Source organism: Gymnodraco acuticeps, unplaced genomic scaffold (genome assembly GCF_902827175.1).
Source record: "Gymnodraco acuticeps unplaced genomic scaffold, fGymAcu1.1, whole genome shotgun sequence".
Classification (NCBI taxonomy): domain Eukaryota; kingdom Metazoa; phylum Chordata; class Actinopteri; order Perciformes; family Bathydraconidae; genus Gymnodraco; species Gymnodraco acuticeps.
Window position 1 is genome coordinate 1,398,853 of NW_022990014.1, and position 6,000 is coordinate 1,404,852.

Sequence of the window (6,000 nt, forward strand, 5' to 3'; positions counted from 1 at the left end):
TGACAAGATTTAGCACCTCTTTTCTTAAATAGTGCTTCTCTTCAACACCAAAATAGTTAATTGAAGTTGTTAAAATATGTTTTACCAATGATGTCAGAAAAGAATCCTAAAGCATGACCTTACAAGCAGAGAAAATAGTAAATCTTATCTTGTTTTAGAATCTAATGTTAGTGAACCAGCTACTTCATATGACCCAATTTGATCTGGCCTTTTATCTGGTTATTCTGTGAAAGTGTAATCTAGTCTAACCTAATTCCCATGCCACAAGGTACAGAGGTTGTAACACCAGAAACTTGAACTCTGGTGTAATTGTGGTGGTATTATGATAATATTGGTTCAGTCATTCAGAGTGCTGCCAGTCCAAAGTCCGGGCCCAGCAGCTCACACAGCCGGCAGTGGGCAGGCCTTTAAACCGGTGAGGGGCGGAGTGCGCTGGGGAGACAGATTATACACCTCCTGTCTGGCGCTGCACGGCCAATGAGACACTTCTCAAGAGGATACTTTGTTATGACAACATTAAATCCGATGGAAAAAGGCAGCGCTCCGGAATAATGCAGCACGCGTTGTATTTTAAAAGTGAAACGAGATCGAGAGGTGGGAGTGAATCAGCAGAAACACCACAACATGACCCAGCTTCAAACTCGTGCTCACTAGCGGGGATCGGGGAGGCGGATACACCGGGAATGATTCTGCTCTAAACCTTGTTTAACTTGTGGATTGGACGGTCATTGATGCAAAGTGGTGCGCAACGATGGGTACTCCAGTGCATCCGGAGACCAGGAGGTTTACGCGGGGTTTGGGGAAGCCTGGCACCGCAGCTGAACTCAGGCAAAGTGTCTCTGAGGTGGTGAGGACCTCCGTGCTGATTGTAAGTACACACCTTATCTCCCTTTACCCTGCCCCCCCCCCCCCCCCCCCCCCCTCCTCTTCTTCTTCTTGTCCACCTTAATCTCGGTTAGTGGTATAGTGTCAGTTTACACCTTTGTGGCCCTGGGGAACTACCTGCTTTTACTCACATTTTGAGCAAAAAGTCAGCTGACTTCAGATCAACTTGGTGAGCACATGTGGGTTTTCCTGGGTGAAAAGTGCAGGTCATGTTGTAGCGTGTGTGACCTTTACACATGTGTACGTCACCCAGAAATGTGTAGTTACCTCAAGAGAGTGGTGAGGAGTGGATGGATAAGGGCGTGTGCCTGTCAGAAATATACACAAAGGGGAACTTTTTCAAAACTAAATGATGGACCGTTGTAAAAAGTATGTTCAACTATAAAGCAGTTTAAGCAGTGTATTAATGGTAATGTGAGCAATGATAGGCTACAGAGTTCTTTAAATCCTCATCCTCATACAGCTGACCTCAGATCAGCTGGGTGGGAGCACATGTTGGATTTCTGTGTGGAAAAAAGGTCATATTATTGATTGTGTGCCCCTGACCTACAAATATGTGTGAGAGAGAGACTGAATAGAAGTGAACAAATGATAAGATATTGTAACATTTTTGATGCACTGTTGTTGCACAATACAACTATCTGTCATAATTGCATTTCTAGCATATTACCTCACTTCGTAAAAAGCCACAATGTGGTTGAAAACGTTTATTGTATTTATTCGAAGTGTTTCTTTTCCTGGAAAGTCTACCGAATCAGTGCCTGGTCGAGGTGTTTTGTACTTGGTGTCAATGAGGGCATCAATTTCAACGAGATGACATAATACCTCCTCACCAGAGAAAGCATGTGGCTTCAGTTTCATGCTTCAGACACATCTAAAGGGTCCAGTGACAGTGACATGAAACTGAATTGGACTGTGCACTTTGGAACATCTGGGGGACGAGGACCTACCTCCTCAGTATCAGTTTTCCTCAGCGCTCAGGAGGAAAAAGGAGTCGGCCCTTTTGTTGCCTCTGAGTGTGTTTGGTGCTCCGGCTGATTGTTCCAGCTTTCCTGGAAGAAGTTGCTAGGTAACAGAAATAGACACCGTCCAGGCTCTCTGTCAGGGAAATGGAATCCTGAGTCAGGATCACAGACATCCAACCAACCACACCTTTGTATTATTTATTAATTCTCACTGGTGTCCACTGCCAGAGAAGCCTGAGGGAGAAGAGCAGAAATGAATACAAGAATGCATGTTGGGTAATCAACATGTGTAAGGAGGACTGAGCTAATGTGACGTAACGGCATTGAACTTTTGTGTTTGTATTATTATAAGCAAGCATCCAGATATCTCATGGGGAAAGGTTTAGACACTTTTGAAAGGCGTACAGTTTTAAAGAAGTATAGGAAACATTTGTAAAATGAGTAAAAATGGGTCAAGCTTTGGTTCATTGCAAAAGTAAACTGAACATTGTTTAGTCCAAATATACAAAAATGTATCAAATGCTCCTACACAGAAGCAGAATAAGACACAATGACTCTTCATGGTTGTTTTGCGTCGTTCTCTGATAATTTTGTGTCTTTATCGTTGTTTTGCGTCTCTTAGAAGTTGGGATGTGTCTCTTTGTGGTCACTTTGAGTCGTTTTGAATTATTTTGCATCTTACCTGGTAGGCCTGTTAGGTAATCCTTCCATGTTATTTATAAACCAGTAAACTACCTGTCATCTTCGCACGGTAGTGGGGCATCAAAGGGGCCAATCTGATTTCAGGGGGGGTCGATGTCGCCTTTGGCCACCCCTCTGGCTCTTGGTGTGGATATGTAATCTGTTGAAGTGAACATATTGCTGTGTTGTTCAAGTGTTTCTTACAGCTTTTCAGTGGGACAAGAATGTGACTGTACACGAGACCGCCTTCCACGCAATTTTAATTAATTCCTCCATGAAACATGTAAATACCTCCGCGGGAATAGAGGGATCTGTTCCAGTGCTATAAAGGGGGGATTGTAGCTTTAACCACACACTCTGATTGTTGTTTCAGATTTAAAACACACATTTTTCTGTCCTTTCAAACTCCCAGAAACATATTATTTAGATTATAACATACAGTATAGTACATGCATACCTACTGACAATTACACTACAATTTCTCAACACAGTTTTGAAGTCAAGTAAGTGTATTTTCCTCTTCTAACAATGTGTGCATTTTCGTGAAGACACACACTGGCAAGAGCCTCTTTGTTTATTGTTGAGTGCAGAGTGAAGAGACCAGTGATAGGTCAGAGCTCTCAGCTGTGCCTTCCCTCTATTTCTTCACACTTACAGCATGCTGAGAACACTGTTAGCTCCATGATGGCTGTCATCAGCTTTGAATTTGTTTTACTGCCGATTCACTTATTTAAAACACATGATGATGCCTTTCAAACTTTCCTACATTAGTGAGTGTGTTGAGTTTTTTGTTTGTCATTTTTTAATCGACTGATGGGTACATAACAAATCAATAGCAGTTGGAAATGTTTAGTTAGCGTGTTAGGTGTATGAAACAGCTGGGGGGCAGTTGTGTAATTGTAATTAATAGTCCTAACTGCCACTCAGATCCTCAGTGCTCCTGACCCGAGGGAGCTGTACACCAGATGGGTATCATTATGTAGGAGTGATGCCATTAGCTGCCCATGGCCACTGAACACACAACTGATGTGAAACCAGTGGAAGTCTCACGTGTGCTTCAGAAAATACCAATGAAATATTGACAACATGGTCAACATTCAACAGAGCACACATGTTGCTGCTTAACCTTGCTGTGAGGAATTAAAGCCTGTGGGAAAAGTCCTATTTGCAAGCTCAATTGCTTTGACAAGCTTCTCTGCGCCTTTTAGGGTTTTTCGTTCTTGTCAAAATGGCCGATGGACAATTGAGATGCTTCTTAATCTGTTTGGCAGGTGGACAGCATTTCCTGTCTTGTGGTTTCACCCAATTACAATTTGACATAAACAAGTAGAGTTCATTGATCCTTCCTTCATGCATGTAATCACCCCATTTCCTCTATCTCATAATCCCTTTTTCTTACCTGTGCCATTTCCCCTTGAATCATGTGGCTATATTTTGAAGCCAGTGTTTACTCAAGTTAAACATTGCCAGTAATGACGAGCCGCTTTTGCAGTTCACAGAATATGAAGTTTGTGCAGTGACCTCACCAAATGTGAGATCACTGCTCAAACCGTGGCCTCCCCTTCAGCTTCACATGATAAACACCCCTCACTTTCAACAGCCCTCTTGATCCAATCTGTATCACCTCTGCTTTTATCTTCATAGTTCTGTTGTGAAATGTCCCAATACATGTATTTGTGAGTCCTAGGATTACCCCAAGTGCTCTGTGTATTTTTCAGTAAGTGTGCCAGGAACTTATTTTCAACTTTGGTTTTGACAGAACATGTTTCTTCGTAGTTTGTTCACTGAGATGAAGACATGTCCTCTCATGCAGTGAACCGGATTTGTTAGTCATGCCACTCACCAAATATGTGCTCAGTCGATTTGATTCTAGGTCTAGCAGAACTGAAAATAAAACAACTTCTCTAGTTGTTTGCATGATGGGAGCAGGCCCCAAACATATGCTGCCGGTCAGAAGGGTGTCAGTGTTTTGTGAGGCCTTCACAGCTTGACCTCCCTCTTTATTCCTCTACCTCTATATGTTGGTATCAGGCTAAAAGGGTGCATTACCTATCTCTGTTACTGTGATGGTAAATGGTACTCCACACAAACAAACCCAGTGGGGTAGGAGAGCAGATGAGTTCTCTGAATGGGTCAATAATACATGAGGCTGCTCTTGTAACCAATGCACCCATTAAGAGACTCTCTCGCTCTCTCTACCGCTGTGAATTAAACGAGCCTAAAACTACCACAAAACATATCAAACTCTCCAACACCTCATTGGTCACACCATAAGTCTGGTTAATGCTTGTTGTAGCATCCCCAGTGTGTAAGGGCCTGACATTATCGCATATTTTGTGTAAAGCGAGGAGGATTTTTTGTTTCTGTCACTCTTTTTCTTTCAAGTCTTCAATGCACATTTGGGAAAAAAAACGAATGCAGTCTAATACAGAAATGTTTGTTTGTTACAACAGTTTAAGCGTGTCATTGGTTTACCCTGTTGATCATGTTTGTGGTGCTGTTGAGTTGTATTGCGTAATACTGACGGGTACACTTTAACAGCTGACGGGTGAATGTTGTAGCAGGGATACAGTCCCCTCTTGGCATGTAAAGACACATGTTCCCCTGCTTTTCCAACTGTCAGCTGTTATACAGTCCAGTAATTACCCACTATTGTCTCTAAACGTTTCTGAATGTGTAACTTACAGTAACTGGAATGGAAACATTTAAACTCCAGATATGAGCAGTGATACATGCGGGAGAACGCTTCAGGGAAAGTGTGAAATAAAACGCACCCATCAAATTCACTATAAAATGTGTCTGCTTGGGTTTGGGCATGGTTTTTGGCAGTTGCGGTTATAATCTAAACCAGGTTTGCCACTCAATGCTCTTGCAGTCGGAGTGGCTGGGTTTGGGAGGATTCCTTAATTTTGCACACACAGGTTGAGATAATATAGATATTTCTTCTTTTTTTCAACTGAAAGGATTTCCTTCATCCAGCCTTGACCAACCCTGGTTAGTCCACATATCAAAGTACTACAGTAGCAAAGCCAACCCAAAGGATCAAATTCCCAGACAGACATAATCTGTTCCAGTTAAAATGAAGAAAATACTTATATGTAATGGACTAGACTTACACCCGGCCTATTTCTCTGGGGCCGTTTTTTTGTTTTTCTTAAACCACTCGTTGTGCCAGAAAGTATGTTAACCACATGTTGAAAATAAGTGTTAAATATGAATTTTGAGCCAAGACAGAATCCCAGGATTTGGTTTGTGGTCACATCACAAGATTATTTAACAATTTCCGAGTCGGCGTGGGAAATGAGAAACTACTGTTTCCCATTGACTGTGTAATCTGCAATACGTTGATTTATTTGGTTCAGTCGTTGATCACAGGCATCCATGAACATGTACATATTTCATGGCTATTTTTTATTTTTATTGCCATTTCAGTTACACAGACAATATGCTTGGGTAGCAGAAGTAGAGA